The following is a 23649-nucleotide window of genomic DNA, read 5'->3' as shown; positions in this document are numbered from 1 at the left end:
ACTGTGATATGAGAAATGAGATAGCTACGTGTTGTATGGGTCTGTGATATGAGAAATGAGATAGCTACGTGTAGTATGGGACTGTGATATGAGAAATAAGATAGCTACGTGTAGTATGGGACTGTGATATGAGAAATAAGATAGCTACGTGTAGTATGGGTCTGTGATATGAGAAATGAGATAGCTACGTATAGTATGGGTCTGTGATATGAGAAATAAGATGGCTACGTGTAGTATGGGTCTGTGATATGGGAAATAAGATGGCTACGTGTAGTATGGGTCTGTGATATGAGAAATGAGATAGCTACGTGTAGTATGGGTCTGTGATATGAGAAATAAGATAGCTACGTGTAGTATGGGTCTGTGATATGAGAAATGAGATAGCTACGTGTAGTATGGGTCTGTGATATGAGAAATAATCTACGTGTAGTATGGGAATGTGATATGAGAAATAAGATGGCTACGTGTAGTATGGGTCTGTGATGTGAGAAATAAGATGGCTACGTGTAGTATTGGTCTGTGATATGAGAAATAAGATGGTTACGTGTAGTATGGGTCTGTGATATGAGAAATGAGATAGCTACGTGTAGTATGGGCCTGTGATATGAGAAATGAGATAGCTACGTGTAGTATGGGACTGTGATATGAGAAATAAGAGAGCTACGTGTAGTATGGGTCTGTGATATGAGAAATAAGATAGCTACGTGTAGTATGGGACTGTGACATGAGAAATAAGATAGCTACGTGTAGTATGTGTCTGTGATATGAGAAATAAGCTACGTGTAGTATGGGACTGTGATATGAGAAATGAGATAGCTACGTGTGTTATGGGTCTGTGATATGAGAAATGAGATAGCTACGTGTAGAATGGGACTGTGATATGAGAAATAAGATAGCTACGTGTAGTATGGGTCTGTGATATGAGAAATAAGATAGCTACGTGTAGTATGGGTCTGTGATATGAGAAATAAGATGGCTACGTGTAGTATGGGTCTGTGATATGAGAAATAAGATGGCTACGTGTAGTATGGGTCTGTGATATGAGAAATGAGATAGCTACGTGTAGTATGGGTCTGTGATATGAGAAATAAGATAGTTACGTGTAGTATGGGTCTGTGATATGAGAAATAAGATGGCTACGTTTAGTATGAGTCTGTGATATGAGAAATAAGATGGCTACGTGTAGTATGGGTCTGTGATATGAGAAATAAGATGGCTACGTGTAGTATGGGTCTGTGATATGAGAAATGAGATAGCTACGTGTAGTATGGGTCTGTGATATGAGAAATGAGATAGTTACGTGTAGTATGGTTCTGTGATATGAGAAATGAGATAGCTACGTGTAGTATGGGTCTGTGATATGAGAAATAAGATAGTTACGTGTAGTATGGGTCTGTGATATGAGAAATGAGATAGCTACGTGTAGTATGGGACTGTGATATGAGAAATAAGATAGCTACGTGTAGTATGGGTCTGTGATATGTGAACTGAGATAGCTACGTGTAGTATGGGTCTGTGGTATGAGAAATAAGCTACGTGTAGTATGGGACTGTGATATGAGAAATGAGATAGCTACGTGTTGTATGGGTCTGTGATATGAGAAATGAGATAGCTACGTGTAGTATGGGACTGTGATATGAGAAATAAGATAGCTACGTGTAGTATGGGACTGTGATATGAGAAATAAGATAGCTACGTGTAGTATGGGTCTGTGATATGAGAAATGAGATAGCTACGTATAGTATGGGTCTGTGATATGAGAAATAAGATGGCTACGTGTAGTATGGGTCTGTGATATGGGAAATAAGATGGCTACGTGTAGTATGGGTCTGTGATATGAGAAATGAGATAGCTACGTGTAGTATGGGTCTGTGATATGAGAAATAAGATAGCTACGTGTAGTATGGGTCTGTGATATGAGAAATGAGATAGCTACGTGTAGTATGGGTCTGTGATATGAGAAATGAGATAGTTACGTGTAGTAATGGTCTGTGATGTGAGAAATGAGATAGCTAAGTGTAGTATGGGTCTGTGATATGAGAAATAAGATAGCTACGTGTAGTATGGGTCTGTGATATGAGAAATGAGATAGCTACGTGTAGTATGGGACTGTGATATGAGAAATGAGATAGCTACGTGTAGTATGGGTCTGTGATATGAGAAATAAGATAGTTACGTGTAGTATGGGTCTGTGATATGAGAAATAATATAGCTACGTGTAGTATGGGTCTGTGATATGAGAAATAAGATAGTTACGTGTAGTATGGGACTGTGATATGAGAAATGAGATAGCTACGTTTATTATGGGTCTGCGATATGAGAAATGAGATAGCTACGTGTAGAATGGGACTGTGATATGAGAAATAAGATAGCTACGTGTAGTATGGATCTGTGATATGAGAAATAAGATAGCTACGTGTAGTATGGGTCTGTGATATGAGAAATAAGATGGCTACGTGTAGTATGGGTCTGTGATATGAGAAATAAGATGGCTACTTGTAGTATGGGTCTCTGATATGAGAAATGAGATAGCTACGTGTAGTATGGGTCTGTGATATGAGAAATGAGATAGCTACGTGTAGTATGGGTCTGTGATATGAGAAATAAGCTACGTGTAGTATGGGACTGTGATATGAGAAATGAGATAGCTACGTGTATTATGGGTCTGTGATATGAGAAATGAGATAGCTACGTGTAGAATGGGACTGTGATATGAGAAATAAGATAGCTACGTGTAGTATGGGTCTGTGATATGAGAAATAAGATAGCTACGTGTAGTATGGGACTGTGATATGAGAAATAAGATAGCTACGTGTAGTATGGGTCTGTGATATGAGAAATAAGAGAGCTACGTGTAGTGTGGGTCTGTGATATGAGAAATAAGATAGCTACGTGTAGTATGGGACTGTGATATGAGAAATAAGATAGCTACGTGTAGTATGGGTCTGTGATATGAGAAATAAGCTACGTGTAGTATGGGACTGTGATATGAGAAATGAGATAGCTACGTGTATTATGGGTCTGTGATATGAGAAATGAAATAGCTACGTGTAGAATGGGACTGTGATATGAGAAATAAGATAGCTACGTGTAGTATGGATCTGTGATATGAGAAATAAGATAGCTACGTGTAGTATGGGTCTGTGATATGAGAAATGAGATAGCTACGTGTAGTATGGGTCTGTGATATGAGAAATAAGATGGCTACTTGTAGTATGGGTCTGTGATATGAGAAATGAGATAGCTACGTGTAGTATGGGTCTGTGATATGAGAAATGAGATAGCTACGTGTAGTATGGGTCTGTGATATGAGAAATAAGCTACGTGTAGTATGGGACTGTGATATGAGAAATGAGATAGCTACGTGTATTATGGGTCTGTGATATGAGAAATGAGATAGCTACGTGTAGAATGGGACTGTGATATGAGAAATAAGATAGCTACGTGTAGTATGGGTCTGTGATATGAGAAATAAGAGAGCTACGTGTAGTGTGGGTCTGTGATATGAGAAATAAGATAGCTACATAAATTAAGATTTCAGGAGTAATATTACGAGTAAAGGTAAGACCAATGAATCAATTACCCACTGTACTGGGATAGTTGCTCCACACAACATTCAAATTAAAGTGATGTTTGAGAAAACCAAATGCCTTTTCATTTGTTTGGATGTCTGTATTATGATCGGCCAACATTTAGTCAGAGTAACCCATGAGTGCACTAAAGAAATACATTTTCAAATCGCCTGAATTGATGGGAGGATGATTACATATACGGAGGCTAAATTGAACGTGCGAGTCAGCACAGCGCATTCTTATAACAGAGTGTGCATGTGACGTCACATATTTAGCACAAATTTTTCCTTATTTTGAGGCGCTATTTCATGAAAAGTACATTTCATATTTTCAATTTTTCTTTTGCAACAGGTAGCCTCTTCTCTTATGTCAATGAAAGTATTAAACATCATCGTATGTTAGATACTCTCGTTGGTATATGCGTTCTACCCAAACAGTAAAGCGTCTTAAATTATTTCCATGTACCCGTTGTCGAAGGACGTAAGTCTGCCTTAAAGTAAGATAACAAAAGCTCGTGTGGAACCAGATCAAATAGAGCAGAGACAATACGCGACACTTACGGATTTAGCCTTTTTAAAATGGGAGACAATTCGACGGTGGCGGTCCTAGTGACTTGACCTGAAAAGTGGCGCTAAATTCAAATATCAATGGAAATGTATATACGAAAATGGATAAGTAAATTACGTCTAGAAAGAAAGTATTATTGGGATATTAACTTCGAAGTTGCTAAAGCAATTCTGGATAAATGAATGAAGAATCATTTAAAAGTTTATTATTCAAAGACTGAAATTAGACATATAAACAAGATGTGAAATGGACTGCTGTGAAATTGATTGATCTTTCATTTATGCATTACTTTTTTTGCTTTAGCATTCCTGCCTGAACTTTTACGGTTAGATTTGTCTTTTTGTCTCATTTAGAAAAACATTTTATCATCATATTAAAACACTTGTCAACAAAAATATCGGCACATTCCTTATAAACATGACTCAATGAATTTACATTTAAGAGCTGGACAATTTTCCTTTTAACTTAAAGCCTACTAACAGAAAGAAAATCTATAAATTTAGCCTCAAAAAAATTCAAACTTTCCCTATAAGCAATACTTGCCATAATGCCATTACATTAGCGCAAAGCAAATTTGCACCATCATTGTTTCAACAAAATATATACATTTCTTAAATCACCCATATTTTCTTCAGTGATTGACAACGCATTACGGCACTCTAAATGCGGTAACTTGGAGCACAACCAGCCACACTCATATGCATATGTATTTTACTGAATTAAATCAAACCCACAGATCACACCTACAACAACACATCGGTATTGAAGGTTAACTTCTGCTCTATACAATAAAATATGCGTATTATATTTTAAGCCAGTTAAAATATGGGTCGAGCAGGTCAGAAGATTATGAAGTACTACACAAATTTCTGGAAGAATATATATGCAAACACAATATTACTTACATTTTACTGTCACGTGGGAAACAAGAGAAAGACCGCGCATTCTTCTCTACTTCATAGTCACTGCAGCCAAACACAGCACATACCTTTCCCCTCATGTTGAGAGGAGATATCAAGGAATGACACGCTACTATTTAATTATGTCAACTCACTGAAAACGCATAAATAACACCAAAACTTCATACACAAATACACGTGCTCTTATGACAGAATCAGTAGTTCTCAGGTCAATCCGCTAGAGAGAGCTCTAATAGCTGTCCTTCGATATCTCGCTGAGTGTCGCGTATTGTCTCTACTGTATTTGGCCAGATACACAGTATTAGGGCACCGATGCGCTTTATTATTGAACATGCTCACCATTCTTGTCCAAGCACTTGTTCAGCCGTACGCCAAGCCTTTGATGCCGACATGGAAGGAGTCTGAGCCCAGTCCCTAAAGCCGCGTCATAACGGTATGCTGAACGGCCGTATCGTTGTTGAATCGCTTACAACCCAAGTGCTTCTTCAACGGCCCGAAGAGTTGGAAGTCACTGGGTGCCTAGTCCAGGATTAGGGAGGATAGTCATCACTCACCCCAGCTCGACTAGGTTTGCCTCGTTCTAGATCAGATAGAGTAAATAATGCTGTGTTATTATATGTCCTTGTTTTGTGTTGGGGTGCCGTGAGCTCCGACCTCGCCTCACAGCCCGTGATCTGTTCGGACAAATGACCGACAAGCGAGTACTAACGCAGGAACATAGCCCAGTACAAGAGTACAGAATAACTTGAGGTGCAAAGGCTAGTCTTCTGCCAGCTACTTCCACCCCTCTGTAAAGGAGAAGTTGTTACAAAACTTCCTAAACACACCAGGCGATCCCATATCCCCTTTCGGCAAAAGTTACCCTGTCGCGGTCATACCAAGACATCCCCGGCGCTAGACCACTGCCGCTCAAGCGCCACTGTTACCCCCTGTCCAAGCTCGTCTTAAAGGCTTTCAAGTTGGAAAATTCGAAAAGATACCAGTAGGTAGGTAGCCACTGAACAAAACTTTTGGCGCGCGGTCAGGAGAGAATTGATCCTACAAAAGGTAGTCTTGCAAACGCCCATGCGGATGACCAGTCATGCAGAAGTTCTTCTCTTCGAAGCTACGTTGCATACCCAGTTCAAATTAGTGTATTAATGCAGCCTCCTATTATAACATCAAGGGCAGACCGCATAGTGAATGTGGTGCCACACCATTGTTGTCACACAAGGAAAGTTAAGACTTTACACCTAATAATAATAATAATAATAATAATAATAATAATAATAATAATAATAATAATAATAATGATAACACAACATTAATAATAATAATGACGCGTGACCTCTTTGGAGGCAGGTCTTTCGAGTTAATGCCGTACACGCGATCTGCGCCTCTGTGAGGATGGGACCATACCTATGGTGATTTCTAATGATGAAAACGACACACACACACACACCCATCCCCCGAGCCATCGGAATTAACCAATGAAGGAAAAATCCCTGACCCGGCCGGGAATCGAACCCGGCACCCCACAGCACGCTAAGCATTTAGCCGTGGGGCTGGATATTAAACCTAATGACCGGGGATTATTTCAGTGTATTAAAGCTCCCACAATCTTTACGTTTGGTAGAGAAGAAATAACTGATATGCCGAGCATCACATTTCGACAAGCATTCAGCTCTGGTCTTCTGGAGGGTATTCCCCGTAATACCGTATTCACATTGCACTGATGGATGTTTGACCAGTAACTAACAAATGGCACAGAAAAAGGTACAAAACACTTTCCACTGCCGGATATTTAAAAGCTTCTCTTAAATAGCAATAGTGCGAAATAGAGTAATCTGAAATTAAGTAGAAATAAAGAAGCACCGCTCGGAATAATTGGTGGGGGTGTTGCTTACTAGTAAGAGACGTACAATTAAGCTACCACCCCATCGTAAAGCAGCTGTATCGGGACCACGGTGCAAGTAGAATACGTAACACCTTGTATTGTGTTTCTGTCCAAACAGGCAGCTAATAGTTCAACGCCGGGCTGGGTGGCTCAGACGGTTAAGGCGCTGGCCTTCTGACCCCAACTTGGCAGGTTCGATTCTGGATCAGTCCGGTGGTATTTGAGGGTGCTCAAATACGTCAGCCTCGTGTCGGTAGCTTTACTGGCACGTAAAAAGAACTCCTGCGAGACTAAATTCCGGCACTTCGGCGTCTCCGAAAACCGTGAAAAGAGTAGTTAGTGGGACGTAAAACAAATAACTATAGTTATTATTATTAATAGTTCAACGCGTTTGTACTGTATATCTAATCAGGCGTATTGTGGATGGCGTGATATTTGTATATGGCTAAACGTTAGGTTGCCCTTACCTTCAGTCTCTTTACCACAGCGGAAAATCGAATTGTTCTAACTCCTCTGTGATAAAAAAGAAGGAATCGTAAATAATGTAATGAACGAAAGAGAAATGTTCGAGCATGAGAAGTACGCAGGGCGTGTGCGGTCTTAGATCAGGAGAGTGTACAGAGAGGGAATTGCAGTTGAATAAATACTGCATAGTAGGCCACACCAACTTTTATTATTATTAGCAAATGTAAATAAATTCCCTGTAACGTCATTGAATCCTTGTCAAATTGAACTAGCATACCATCAAAATTTGACACTTGAAAGCAAATGAAGTTTATTCTTGACATTTGAATTCTGTTAGTGATAGACACTTACTTATAGTCTGTATGTTGAGTATTCAGCCCAAAGGCTGGTTGAATCCTCAACAGGTTCACCATTAGCTGTCATAGGTCATAGGCCTAGGTGTCACTGAAAAGGCGTAATACGGAAATGAGGAGTGAGGTACAGTAGTTTCCCGTTGCTTTCCTCATAATTATAGTAATTATAGTAAAGTGGTCGAAGTTCGTCAACAGCGATTGCAGTGGGTCCTCTAGAAATCATTTGCACTTACATACTATGATCCTAGAATGGGCGTACAATCGTTTTATTGGTTAGCTTTGAAAGAAGCCCTTATTCGCTGTTGACGATTAAGATGCCAGATACTATACCGCCTGGAATAAAATAAAATAAAAAACATACGCCTCATCCCAGGATCGACCCCTCGACCTCCTGCATGCTAAGCCAAAACTCTATCCATTGCACCAACTGTACAGCACGACTAATATGTGCTGACAGAGGTAGTTACTATACATGTGGTTACAGTGTTGCCAGATAGCCACTCTTCAACGTCCTTTTTCTACCGGATATACCCGCAGGACGAACTTTTGTGAGATACATTTTTTTATTGCTGGCATGTGAGGAGTCGCGCTGAGACTCCCGAGTGCAACCAATTTCGGTTCATTCTGTATAAGTCATTGTATGTACTGTATGTGTGTGTGCGGGCTTGTACCACATATGCTAAACAATAGGAGTTCGCTTAAGTGCGGCCAGTATCCATTAATCGGGAGGTAGTGGGTTCGAGCCCCACTGTCGGCAGCCCTGAAGATTGTTTTCCGTGGTTTCCCATTTTCACACCAGGCAAATGCCGGGGCTGTACCTTAATTAAGGCCACGGCCGCTTCCTTACAATTCCTAGGCCTTTCCTATCCCATCGTCGCCATAAGACCTACCTGTGTCGATGCGACGTAAAGCAAATAGAAAAAAAAAAACAATAGGAGTGCTTTCAAACAAACGTTGTACACTTGTTACTTCGTATCAGGGCACAAACCGCGTGGGGGTAAGACACGCCAAGAATCCTTAGGGGCGGGGAGGCGACGGAGTGAGGTATAAAAATAATCGAAAATAGTGTCGAATCCACACTTTTGGGGGTCGCTGGGATGAATAGTGACACTCCGGATTTTTTGAAGTCCAAGTTCAGCCCGATTTGGGATAGCGGGAAAGGGGGGAAGTGAGATATAAAATCAATCTAAAATAGTGTCGAATCCATCGTTTTCGGGGTTGCTGAGGTGAATAAGGACACTTCGGTTTTTTAAGTCAAAGTTCATCCCCTATGGGATGGGAGGCGAGGGGCGAGTGAGATGTAAAATAGTTGAAAATAGTGTCGAATCCTTCGTATTCGGGGTCGCTGAGAGTAATAGTAACTCTCCGGTTTTTAAGGTCAAAGTTCAGCCCCATTTGGCTTGGGGTGGAGGGCGAGGGGAGAGTGAGATATACAAAAAATCTAAACTTGTGTCGAATCCATAGTTTTCGGCGTCCGAATTTTTTATTCCTTATGGGTAGGGGTGAGGGGGGAGTGAGGTAAAAAATGACTAAAAATAGTGTCGAATCCATACTTTTCGGGGTCGCTGAGATGGATAGTGGCACTCCATATTTGTATAATTCCAAGTTCAGCCCCTTTGTGCTGGTAGGGGGTGGGCGGTGTGGGTGGAGTGAGATACAAAATCGAAAATAGCGTCGAATTCATCGTTTTCAGGGTCGCTGAGATGAATAGTGACACTCCGGTTTAAAGTAAAAGATCAGCCCCCTATGAGGTGTGGGCCGAAGGGGGAGGGAGATATAAAAATAATCGAAAAAGTGTCGAATCCATAGTTTTTGGGGTCGATGAGGTGAATAGTGACACTCCGAATGTCGTGGAAGTCTATGTTCAGCCCCCTCGCACGGAGATGGGAAAAGGTGGAAAAGAAAATGTCCGAAATGACCGAAATAACGGCTGTATATGTGTTCCTTCCAGCGTAGCTCTCATACAAAATTGGTACATTATATGACTTACTATCTGAAAAAATTACTGTTGGGGTAAAACACCCCTAGCACTACTAGGGAAGATGGTGAAATATAGAAATAAACGAAAATAACTGATATTAATGTCGAACACATTGTTTACGAGGTCACTGAGTTGAGCTGTGACACGCTGGATGGTTAAATCATACTTCCGCGGCGATCAGTATGGTAGTTGAGAAGGGGTGAAATGAATGTATAAATAACCGAGAATATGGATGTATGTGGGTACGTTCCAGAATAGCTTTCAACGAAGCTTCGTACACATAAGACTTAACATCTGGGGTGGGGAATGGAAGGGGATGACATGTAAAATTAATGGAAAATTTCCGATAGTAATGTCGAATGCATTGATACGTGCGGCTGAGACGAATTGTGACGCTCTAGATAGCGTTTAAGTCCACGCTCAGCCTCTATTGAGACGGGGTCTGTGAGAGGCTTAGAAGTTAATAGTCTAAAATGACCGAGATTAGCGTTGAATGCACTGGACAAGGTTGATTAGTGACAGTGACATCGTATCAATAGCGCGACTGGTAAATCAGCCTACATGTAGTTATCAATTTTTTTTAAAGATTCAGATATTTCCCAGTCAATTCGAGCTTCCAAAAGGACAAAGTTTTACTCGAAAATTAAATAATCTAAAACTTGAAATCAAACACATCTAAATAACTCTAAAACTACTTAATAGTTCGCAACATATCAATCAACATGTCAAATAGGTATTCTATAAATATACACTTCGCACAAAACTAACTAGTAATAAAAATCTGAAAGGTAAACATTAAAAAAACTATCCGGGCAACGCCGGGTACTATATCTAGTATGTATATAAAATAGACGTGTGTGTCCCGTGTAATTCACCTTGCAATCAAAACTACCCACCGCAGACCACTGTTGTTTGAGTGAGAATGTACTGGAAGGATCGAAGTAAGAAAGTAGTCTTGAAGGCTGTGATGTATACTCCTTGGTTTTATACAGGGTGTTTCAGTAAGAGCGTGCAAAATTTTAACACGACATAGAGGATGCTCCACTGAACAATTTGAGGTAGGGAACCTGGGGTCGAAGAAGCCAGCTTGAGGAGATAACAGTTATACAATCACATCAGTGTGTACTTTTATTTAAATTAGTTACAGTTAACTTCAAATACCATCATTGATATAATGAACGTACCTTTTTCACTGTGTCTTACACAATGTGCTGAAACTGACGCCCATCAACCTCAATACATGCGTGATTCATAACACGTTCTGTCATGGGACAAACTAAACACGATACAACAGAGCTACCTTATGGACAGGTAAAGGAAACAAAACCTGCATCATGACGTCCTCCTTGTTTCCTTGCAGGAAATAATGAATGTACATGTAATCAAACAGCACAGTACGTGCAAACTCCTACGCATGTTAGTTGTAAATAAGCTGGAAAACAGTAACGCGAGACAAAGTGGTAGACAAGTTTACTTCCACATCTCCTTAAGCCGACTTCCCCGACTACAGGTCCCCTACCTCAAATTGTTCAGTGGAGCATTCACTATGTCCTGCACGCTCTTACGGAAACACCCTGTATACCATCTACGATTCATCTGGTACGAGTACGGTGATCTCAGAACCATAACAGTTTGTCGCTTGAGTACATCTGTATTTTCTGTAATTCGTGAATATAAAGCAGATCACATACTGAAGATACGCTCCTTAACAATATCATTGAGGCAGTTATCGTAACCAGCAAAGAAAAAGGAAAATCGGTTTTCATACCAAGAATTCCACTGATTTAAAATGATTTGTCATTTTGCTTCAAACGATTACAGTTTCCACTGAGATTATCTTATAGTTGATTATCAGTAAGGCTCAGGGTCAAACGTTCCACTGTTGCGAAGTTAATTTGAAGGAATCCTCTTTCCACATGATCAGCTCTACGTTGCTTTCTCCCGTGTAGGACAAGCAGAAAACTGTTTGTGCATGTGCCAGACAACAAGACCTCAAATGCAGTGTGTAAGAATTTAATTTTATAAAATGATTTATTATATAAGATATTTATGTACCCCGAAAAAATGAAAAAAATTAAAGAAGAAACAAAAATATAGTTTTGCCATTGATGCTTTCACGGTCCTTTCTCGTGGACAGTCGAGATTTTCTTCTGATAACGCAGAGCACAGTTCTCTGCGAAACGTCAATAGTTTCACCTTATTTTCTTGACACAGCATAAGCACAAAAGCCTATACAGCATCATGTCTAGAAATATATTTATCTTTTAATGCACTTCTTCTGTTTATAGAGAAATCTACACGGATGTACAAAAACCCCAGCGAAGCGAGTTGTCTTCAGCCAATAATAATAATAATAATAATAATAATAATAATAATAATAATAATAATAATAATAATAATAATAATAATAATAATAATAATACCGAGCTCGATAGCTGCAGTCGCTTAAGTGCGGCCAGTATCCAGTAATCGCGAGATAGTAGGTTCGAACCCCACTGTCGGCAGCCCTGAAAATGGTTTTCCGTGGTTTCCCATTTTCACACCAGGCAAATGCTGGGGCTGTACCTTAATCAAGGCCACGGCCGTTTCCTTCGCATTCCTAGGTCTTTACTATCCCATCGTCGCCATAAGACCTATCTGTGTCAGTGCGACGTAAAGCAAAATAGCAACTAATAATAATAATAATAATAATAATAATAATAATAATAATAATAATAATAATAATAATAATAATAATAATAATAATAATAATAATAATAAAAGAGTGGCACTACTGAGGTGCGCGTTCTTACATAGTGGTCTAAAACACCACGTGTGCATACAGGAAAATCAATAGGCTACCAGTGTCTACTACTAGGCTTGGTCCATTCGTTACTAATTCATATATATACAAATATTTCTCGGCCGTAATTCTGGACGTCCGAGGTAAACTATCGTAAATGCAAAAACGAAGATTTTGGGATTTTTATAGTACGTGACTTGTTTTGGTCGTGTCTTCTTATGGGTGCACTATCGGATGTTTCGCATGAATGAAGATAAACTATGTGATACTATTGCATATGCAAGGAGAAACCTGCGATAAGCAATGGTAAGTGGTCGTGATAAATGAAATGTCGTATGGCTTTTAGTGCAGGGATATCCCAGGACGGGTTCGGCTCGCCAGGTGCAGGTCTTTCTCTTTGACTCCCGTAGGCGACCTGCGTGATGTGGATGAAATGATGATGAAGACAACACATACGCCCAGCCCCGCGCCATTGGAATTAACCAATTCAGGTTAAAATCCCCGACCCGACCGACAATCGAACCCGGGACCCTCTGAACCGAAGGTCAGTACGCTGACCGTTCAGCCAACAAGTCGGACAGTGGTCGTGATCATTCAACAGTTCAATCCTTACGCTGTCCACCACACTCCATGTCGTATTGGCTCCTGCGGTAGTTTACAATGCTGCCGGGCTGAGTGGCTCAGGCGCTGGCCTTCTAACCCCAACTCGGCAGGTTTGATCCTGGCTCAGTCCGGTGGTATTTGAAGGTGCTCAAATACGACAGCCTCGTGTCGGTAGATTTACTGGCACGTAAAAGAACTCCTGCGGGACTAAATTCCGGTACCTCGGCGTCTCCGAAGACCGTAAAAGTTGTTAGTGGGACGTATCCCATTGTCGCCGTAAGACCTATCTGTGTCGATGCGACGTAAAGCAAATTGTAAAAGACGAAAAAAGAAAATAATGATGATAATAATAATTATTATTAAGGATAATTTTTTAATGATCCACAGACTACTTTCATGGTTTTGAGATACGCCACCGTGCCAGAATTTTGCCCGCAGGAGACTTCACATGCCAATAAATCTTCTGATTCGAGACTGACATTTTCGAGCACCTTTAGATACCACCGGAGTAAGCTGGGATCGAAGCCAGCAGTGAACCCAGCAGGCCACTCTACCGTCTGAGCCGCTATGCCCGGCACTTTATGAAGATAACACGACATCATAGATTTAGCTGCTCTAGTATAAAGTATAGAAAGTAGGAGAATACAAACTGTAGTACTTGTAATGTTTGGATAAAAGTTCATTGTCGGTTTATTGGTCGTTCTGGGTGGTAATGAGTGCTCAATATAAACAGAATGAAGAAAGGAACTACAATCCACACAGCCGGCCAGCCGCAGTCCATCGAAGGCTATTCATAGACGCACTGTGCGACTGTGTCGGCTGTGAAACATCTGTGTTGGCTTTAAATGATCTCTCGACTAAACAGTCAGATCGTAAATGTTGTTGGCAGACCCAGACGGTCAGTAATTAGCGAAGCCAAGTCGACCGTCTATAGTTCCGTGTGTGCTCAGCAAATACGTTTATAGTTTTACGTGACTTTTATTCTGACGATCATAAGTCATTGGAACTGCTCTTTTACTAGGAATTCGAACCAGAAAGAAGAATATTTGGCGTTCGTTGGCCACAAATCAATTTCAGTTACTTTTTTGTTCTGGATGAAATTCGCATGTTGTCTAGGACGAATGGTTGATAGTGGTCTTCGGTACAAAGAACCCCGAGTTCAGTTCTCAGTCGGATGAGGAATTTCAGCCGCATCTGGTTAATTACTCTGTCTTGGGGGTCGGTGTTGTGTTCGTCTTAATACATACCTAAATTACATACAATACTTCACACTACCAACCACCATGTAAATATACAACAATGAATAAATCCATCAACATAGGACTGACGTTAGGAAGATTATCCGGTCATAAAACTGGCCTTAATCCATATCTAGCGCCAGACTCTAGTAACTGGGAAAAGGCCAGGAGGAATAAAGAGTTAGAAGAATTAATTTTATAATTTTCTTTCTTTTATTGCTATTTGTTCGGGGCGTCGACCTAAGTAGATCTTTTGCCCCTACTGGCACCATATGTGAGGAAACTGCGTGTATTATGTAATGGCAGAAGTGTACTGTCTTGAATGTGAGGAAAGGAATGTTAAGGACGACACAAACACCCAGTCCCTAGGCCAGGGGAATTAATCATTACAATTAAAAAACCCTGACTTGGCCGGGAATCAAACGCGTTGCCCTCCTACACCGCCGGACACACTTATCATTTACCATTTTCATCAATAACACTCGTGTGTTCAGAAGCTATTGGATAACACCTGTTATTGTGATACTGATATGTGTGCAGCAATTTTTACGTCTATTTTAATTTTTTTAATGGCGTGTGGCATGCGAAGAGGCCTGGTGCAGGTCTTTCGAGTTGACGCAGTATAGGCGGCCTGCGTCTATGAGGATGGGACCCTACCTATTATGACTTCTAATGATCACGGCACACACACACATACCAAGCACCCGAGCTATCAGAATTAACACATCAGAGTTAACATCCCCAACCCGCAATCCCGTTGACCAAAGGTCAACACGCTAACCATTTTGCCATGGAGACGGACTATATTGAAATTAGCACTATTTAAATCCCAGCCAAAGCGTTTGTAATTTTTGAAATGAAAACTCTTATCCATGTGATTCATATTTGCTTTACGTCGCACCGACACAGATAGGTCTTATGGCGACGATGGGACAGGATAGGGCGAGGAGTGGGAAGGAATCGGCCGTGGCCTTAATTAAGGTACAGCCCCAGCATTTGCCTGGTGTGAAAATGGGAAACCACGGAAAACCATTTTCAGGGCTGCCGATAGTGGGGTTCGAACTTACTATCTCCCGAATACTGGATACTGGCCGCAATTAGGCGACTGCAGCTGTCGAGCTCGGTGACGTAAAATTATAGGCTTGTATTTTAAACCCTCCGGAACTCACCCTTAGTGAGCGCGGAAAACCACTTTGTTGTTCGAACGTAACCCAACGTGACAAAATTAATTACTGAACTCTAGTTTGCTTGTCATTCCCTGGAACGTATCTCATTATTCTAAAAACCAAAACAAAACACATGGCACTACAGATCTGACGGGCCTTGGCCTACGAAACGACCGCTGCTCAACCCTAAAGCCTGCAAATTATGAGGTGACGCATTCTCAGTGCGACAAATATTATCGGCCGTTATTGTTTGTTTTCTAGACAGGGCTTATTATTTTCACCCACTGAAATTAATACAGGATTTGAACCTCGTCGCTAACATGAGGTGGGCAGTCAGTTGTTTCCTTATATTTCGAAGATAGGAGGCTCGATTTTCGCTGAAGTCGGTGACATCTGAGAGTATTTGAGTGCAACTATTCCGTGTCTTTGGCGTCCGGCAAGTTGAATACACTAAGTCTTTCTGGACAAAACTAACACCATGGCGTCTTTCAAAATAAAATTTAAACGGACGTTATATATAATAAAAATCCACAGCCTCTTTCCAGTCATTCCACCGGATCAGGAATGGATTGAATGAAGCCCCATCTAGCGGCGAAGATAGGAATTGTGCCGGCTGTCGAAGCTTGTCGCACTCCTCTGGGACAATGATAAATGACTTCGCAGATGAAACGATATTGGGGATTGTTGCTGGAATACAATACGACACGAGAGAATGAAGTACCCTGAGAGAAACCTGTCCCACCTCCGCTTTGTCCAGCATTAATCTCACATGGAGTGACCGGAATTTGAACCACGGAACTCAGTGGTGAGAGGTCGGTGCACTGCCGCCTGAGCCACGTAGACTCGCGTTATATAAAATAGTATACATGATAATAATTGTCGTCACCGTCATCATCATCATCATCATCGTCATCATCATCCAAATCTCGTTGACCACGGTAAGAGGAGGAAAGTAATTGTCCTGAAAACATTTGAGAGCATGGACAGTTATAAAAAAAGGAAAAAACCATAACAGTCAGTACATCACTGAGATTTAATTACCTCATTTCCTCTTTTTACGATTATAACTCCCCTTTCATAGCATACATTTCCATTTTCATTTCACCACTCGTTACAGAGATACGGTATGTAACTTCCACGATAGATACGAACGTGCCTCCTCAAAGCTGATTATTTTCGTAAAGAACGTAAAAGTACATTTTAAATGATCAGGATTGTAGATGTATTATTCTGGGACTACGTAATTATGGTCCTCGTATTTTGACTCATTTCAGACCCGAGGGGAAGAGAAAGGTTGGTGCTTCCTGTGCGAAATAGCGAGGTTTCCCCTCGACCCTGGCTTGTCCTTCAAACAATTGCCAGGAAATATGAATTAATAATCTGTTGAAGAAGGCAAATCACGTCTTCCATACACACAAGCTACAGCCTCTCTTCCTGTGTGGGAACAAGAAGTCATAATGTTGTACTCAGCATCTTTTTTAACACGATGTGTAGCCAATAGGTTGCGATTTGTGTGTTTACTGGGAGAGAATATGATCAAAGCACAAACAACTTATCGCTCTATTTATTTCATAGATGAGCTGAAGGTGCCGCATTCAAATTTTCAATCGCGTGATTTTACACACTAATGAAAATCCACAGCCTGTTTCCAGTCATTCGACCGGGTCAGGGATGGAATGAATGAAGCCCCAATCAAGCGGCGAGGACAGGAATTGTGCCGGCTGTCGAAGCCTGTCGCACTCCTCTGGGGCAATGATTTATGAATGACAGACGAAATGAAATGATACTGGAGTGTGTTACTGGAATGAATTGATGGGGGGAAAACCGGAGTACCCTGAGAAAAACCTGTCCCGCCTCCGCTTTTTCCAGCACAAATCTCACATGGAGTGACCGGGATTTGAACCACGGAACCCAGTGGTGAGAGGCCGGTGCGCTGTCGCCTGAGCCACGGAGGCTCTACATTTTACATACTAATCTTTGTCATATTTTATCATCTTGTGGTCTGTGATCAGCTCTACTTATGTAAATAACCTATTATATTACAATTACATTGGACAACACATATTGATTAGATTGTAGTATCTTTAACGAAAGTAACCTATTTTGATGTGTGTTTGGCTGCTGAATTAAAACATGATCACAAAAATTGTTCAAATTTTTAGCGTTGTTTAGCGTTTTTTTTTTTTTTTTGCTAGGGGCTTTACGTCGCACCGACACAGATAGGTCTTATGGCGACGATTGTTTAGCGTTTTGTTAAGCAGGTCCTACTGACAATTATTGATCGTACAGCATGCCTGTCTTTAATATCAGACTCCTTGGCTGAATGGCCACCTTCGTGGGCTTCGTTTGAGAGAGTTATGGGTTCGATTCCAAAGTGGGTCAGGAATTCCTCTGCCTCGGGGACTGCCTGTTTGTGTTCGTCCCAATACACTCCTCATGATAAACATACGAGACGTCACACTAACAACCGCCATAGGAACACGCAATACGGTGGTGTATACAATCCTGACTGACGCCAGGAAGGGCATCCTGCCGTAAAATATGGCCAAACCCACATCTACGACGTAGTTTGCTCTCACAGCCCTATCAGGGAGGTAAAAGAAGGCAGCAGAAGAAGAAAAATGCACGCACTTCAATGAACATGCTCAACCCTGTGTCATTCTTAAGAGAAATCCATCTATGCCGGCTGATTTCTACTGGTCATTGATAAAACACCCTATATGGTTAGATCAAAATAGAGAGGATTGGAAGAAACCACCATATATGTGCCTTTCAAAATATTAGGCTGACTATCAATTACAGGGTTCTCCGGAAAAGAATCCAATAATTCAGAGTCAAGCTATCTGTGTACTTTGCTCCCACCCAAAATGCACAAATATATGTCTTGAAGAAAGAATTAAAGTAGCAGAATGACTCCTCCCAGAAATATCTCAACATCACAAACACAAATTTAATTTAATCATTGACCCTTGACATCCCTTAGATGGAAATTTACTTGATTAACAGGGAAACGGTAGTTGTTCAAAATGAAGGAATTTGTCGATCGTGAAAACAAATTCAGACGAGTTGAAAAAAAAAATGATTGTACTGAGACGAACACAAACATCCCATACCCGAGGTGGAGGAATTAACCGCACGCTGTTAAAATTCCTGACACAAATGGGAATCGAACCCAGAACCCTCTCAAACGAAGCCCACGGTGTTGATAATTCATCCAAGGAGACGGACATTATATTAAAGACACAATAAATTCATCAAAATGTATTGACTAATGTAATTGTATAGTAATTTAATAACATAAGTAGAGCTAATCATAGACCATATGTTATAAACAATGACAAATATTCGTATGCAAATCACGTTATTGAGAACGTGAATGAGACATCTTCAGCTCACCTATGAGCCTTTCTTCACAATTACCTGAAACACAGAGTCAAGTATACCCTCCACAAGGTTCTGTGCTGGGCTGAGTGGCTCAGACGGTTAAGGCGCTGGCCTTCTGACCCCAACTTGACAGGTTCGATCCTGGCTCAGTCCGGTGGTATTTGAAGGTGCTCATATACGTCAGCCTCGTGTCGGTAGATTTACTGGCACGTAAAAGAACTCCTGCGGGTCTAAATTCCGGCACCTCGGGGTCTCCGAAAACCGTAAAATAGTAGTTAGTGGGACGTAAAACAAATAACATTATTATTATTTATTACAAGGTTCTGTAACACAACTTTTTATCTTCCACCATTCAGAGATTATAGGTTTATTCAGGTTTGACATTACCATACTACTTCTCTACTCGCATACAATCCTGAAAAAAGATTTCCGACAAGTTTTCCATGGGTTTATGGTCTGGAGAAATGGCTGGACGCTCCATTAGATCAGGGCCTCTCAGGGTGCATGCGCGTGGTGCATGCACTGTGCACGGTGCAAGAGACGACTTGGCTTGGTCGAACAGAGTGCAGACCCCCCACTCCTCGATTTGGAGCAATAGAGCTTACTCTCTCTTTACTCACGCCTGTCTCGCTCGCTCCGCCTGTCTCCCTCTGCCCCACTTGCGCCGTAGCGCTCCAAATCCAGGCTGACTTGAGCCGAGCAGAGGCGAGTTGAGCCGAGCTTAGCCGAGTAGCCCAGAGACGAACCGTTGATCCGAGCCATGCCGAGCGGCACCGATGCACAGTGCACGGAGCTCTTGCGCCTCTATCTGCACGCGTGAGATTTTGGGCGTTTGAGAGGCCCTGCATTAGATTATCACCTTTGCACTGAAACAACTTCTTCGTGGACTCCATATGACGGATTGTTGCATTGTCTTGTTAGAAAACTCAGGATTCTCTAACAGTGTCTTCTGCAACTGATAAAAGAGTGTGTTCAAACAGTTTCTGAGAGTCTTTTACGGAATGAGGGAAAGAAAGGCTTCTTTATTCTCAATAACCGAATCCACTTCATGCGATCAGAGACTTCCCCCTTGCTTTCTATTGAAATATATATCCCCTCTTTCGTAAGATCATATCAGTTGTATAGCCAACCATCAGAACCGTCCAAATGTAATTTCCTTTACCACTGTAGATCACACATTTCCCTTCTTCCTTCCGAGTAGCATGCTGTCCAGTACACTTAACTGTGTTCTCGTTGTGTATTACCATCATTCGAAGCTGCTGCTTTTCTTAACCTTGTATTTCAAAATATTGGGTAAATCAAACGCCCTCTTAAGAGCTTACAACCTACCGATAAAAGAAGAGATCCCTGCGCTCAATCTTCAAAGGTTGAAGTCACGCCATCCACCTTTGCTTGATGCTGTTAGTTGACATGACCCGCAACTACTTTAACGCTGTGAAAGTTTAGAAAGACCGCTGGGAACCTTCAACATACTTGTCCCTTCATAGCATGTTCTCTGGTGAGCAAATTATTAGAGGAATTCATCAAGCGCGCAGGCAGTGGGTCACTCTTAACAGAGTTTGGACAGGCCATGGATGATGCAGGGACTCACTCTACAAGTGGAACTGCATAACGTCATCGGAATACGACGCTCCATGGCTAAATGATTAGCGTGCTGGCCTTTGGCCACAGGGGTCCCGGGTTCGAATCCCGGCAAGGTCTGGAATTTTACCCATAATTGGTTAATTCCCCTGCCATGGGAACTGGATGTATGTGTCGTCTTCATCATTTCATCCTCATCACGACGCCTAAGGGCGTCAAATCAAAAGACCTGCACATGGCGGGCCGAAATCCTTGGACACATCCTGGCACTAAAAGCCATACGTCATTTCATTTTTACCGGAATACGACTGTGGTGCCCCACGGCAAACCATCGCTCACATCGTTGGCAGCTGCAATCATAATACTCGGGTAGCTGGGCTGTTTCCCTTATACTATCAGAGGCAGTTACAGTGGTTGGAAGGGCTGGACATTCTGTGAAGATGAGGGCCCTACCTAGGATGATTTTTAATTCTGAATACGTCACACACACCCAGCCCCCGAGCCATTGGAATTAACCAATTAAGGTTAAAATCCCCGGCCCGGCAGGGAATTGAACCAGGGACCATCTGGACCAACGGCCAGCACGCTAACAATTTAGCCATGAAGCCGGGAATAATAATAATAATAATAATAATAATAATAATAATAATAATAATGATGATAAACTTCGGCAAAGGGTCGAGGAGTTCCAGGAGAAGGCTAGACCAAATGACTGTGACTTTAACAACGCCAAAAGTCTCCTTGTTGAGGCCGCCAAAGACGTTGCAGAAATCAAGAGAAGCAAAAAGCATGCCTGGTGGAATGGTACCTGCGAATCAGTCCTCCAAGAAAGACTCAATGCGTGGAAGCAGTACTACTCTACGAAATCAGAAAATGATTGAGAAACCTACAAAACCCAACGTGCCCAAGCAGCTAGGGTGTTCAGAACTGAGAAACGTAAATACGAAAATCTCTCATTGAAAAGATAGAACAAAACTTTAGGAAGAATGAAAGCAGACAGTACTACAGAGCCTTCAAACGCAAACTCACTGGCTATAAACCACCATCTCTATGCTTTGAGCGAAAGGACGGTACACTGGCGACGTCAAATGAAGAAAATTGCAGCATTCTGGCAGATTACTTCAAGAATTTACTTAATTGCTCTAAACCGCAAAGCGCCATTGAGACCAAGGAACCCTTACTCAGGTACCCAGATTCCAGACCACCCGACAGAGATGAAATCAAGCGCCACATTGCCCGTCTCAAAAATAACAAAGCGCCGGGGGAAGACTCAGTAGTAGCAGAACTATGGAAATATGCCCCAGAGGAATCACTTGATATCTTGCAAAAGCAAATAGAAGAAATTTGGAACAAGGAGACCCTACCCGAAGATTGGAAAATAGCTTTGATCCATCCATTACACAAAAAAAAGCAGCATGAAGAACATCAACAACTACAGAGGAATATCTTTGCTACCCGTGACTTACAAAATTCTATCACTTGCCATCCTGGAGCGTTTGGAAGCACAAGTCGAACATCAAATAGGTGAATACCAAGGAGGGTTCAGAAAAGGTCGCTCAACAGCTGAACAGATCCAAAATCTCAAAACGATCATCAGATATTGTACACTAAGGTCCAAGCAGTATGTGTCTGTCTTTGTGGACTTTAAGAAAGCGTACGACTCCATTGACCGGGAAGTCCTGCTAAACATCTTAAATGAATGTGGAGTTGATTTGAAACTGCTGGCATTAATTAGAGCCACCCTGACCGATACAAAATCCAAGGTGAAGTTCCACGGATGTCTCTCGCATTCCTTTGACATCAAAACAGGAGTCCGACAAGGTGATGGGCTATCCCCTATACTCTTCAACTGTGTTCTTGAAAAGATCATCAGAACCTGGCGGGTGAGATTACAGGAAACCAACTACAGTCCATTGAGAATAGGAACCAAATCCAAGGGGATAGCAACAGACTGCTTAGCATTTGCCGATGATATTGCTGTTCTCTCAAACTACATAGAAACCGCTAGAGCTCAAGTTGAAATTTTAAAGGAAATTGCCGAACACACTGGTTTGCAGATATCGTTTGAGAAAACAGAAGTAATGACTAACATCAAAAAGGCTCCACCAAAACTCCATACAAAATACGGGGACATCACCCGAGTAGATCATCATGAAAAATGGACTGGACAAAGAAGCACTTCAGGAGCGAGTACGCAAACTGGAAATAGCCTACCAAACATCTCGCACAATCTACAACAAAAAATGCCTTTCCCAAAACACCAAGCTACGTCACTATAAAACAGTTCTGAAGCCAGTAATTCTATATGCAGCCGAAACCCTGTCTTTAAATGCCAACAAAGGACTCCTTGAAGAACTGGAGAAAAGAGAACGCAAAATTGTGAGAGGAATCTTGGGATCAAAGTACAGAAATGGAATCCATCAAAAGAGATCCAACAAGGAAGTCTACACCAAAATAGAGAAAATTACCGACACAATCAGAAAAAGACAGGCACGATTTTACGGTCATCTGAAAAGAATAGACGGAAGAAAGTTAACTAAAGAAATCTTTCACTTTTTTGATTCAAACCCCAAAACCACAATTCCCTGGTTTAGAAATACCAAAGAAGACCTGCAAATGCTACATATCTCAGCTGAAGACGCCCTTAACAGAGATCTCTTCCGCAAGAAAATATTGACGAACGGGCTAAACCGAGACGAGCAACCGAAGAGAAGACACGGTGCCCCTTGGACAGAGGAGCGTAAGCAGGCCCACTCACAAAGAATGAGGGAAATTTGGGCTCTAAAGAAGGCCAAGTTCAGTGTCAAATGTAACAAGACTTAACGTGGTCCTTGACGGCCCCAGCGAATTATATAATAATAATAATAATAATAATAATAATAATAATAATAATAATAATAATAATAATCCTGGATAATATAGACTAGTGAACACCGGTAGTGGGATCTTGAGAGTTGTCCCAACCGTCGTCCATCAGCACCAAGTGCCTCAATACAATGTCTTCTATAGTCTTGCAAGCAAATTCCTTAGTTTTTCTTTAAGTTTTGAATGTTTTTTACAGCAGTGAGTGATGTGTCAATACTCCTTGCTATTTCCCGGAAAGACAGTCCCATTTCTTCGCAGGCTGTAACATGTCCCTGGTCGAAGTAGGACAATGGTGA

Source organism: Anabrus simplex, chromosome 1 (assembly GCF_040414725.1).
Source record: "Anabrus simplex isolate iqAnaSimp1 chromosome 1, ASM4041472v1, whole genome shotgun sequence".
NCBI classification, from domain to species: Eukaryota; Metazoa; Arthropoda; class Insecta; order Orthoptera; family Tettigoniidae; genus Anabrus; species Anabrus simplex.
Note: the sequence above shows the minus strand (reverse complement) of the source record.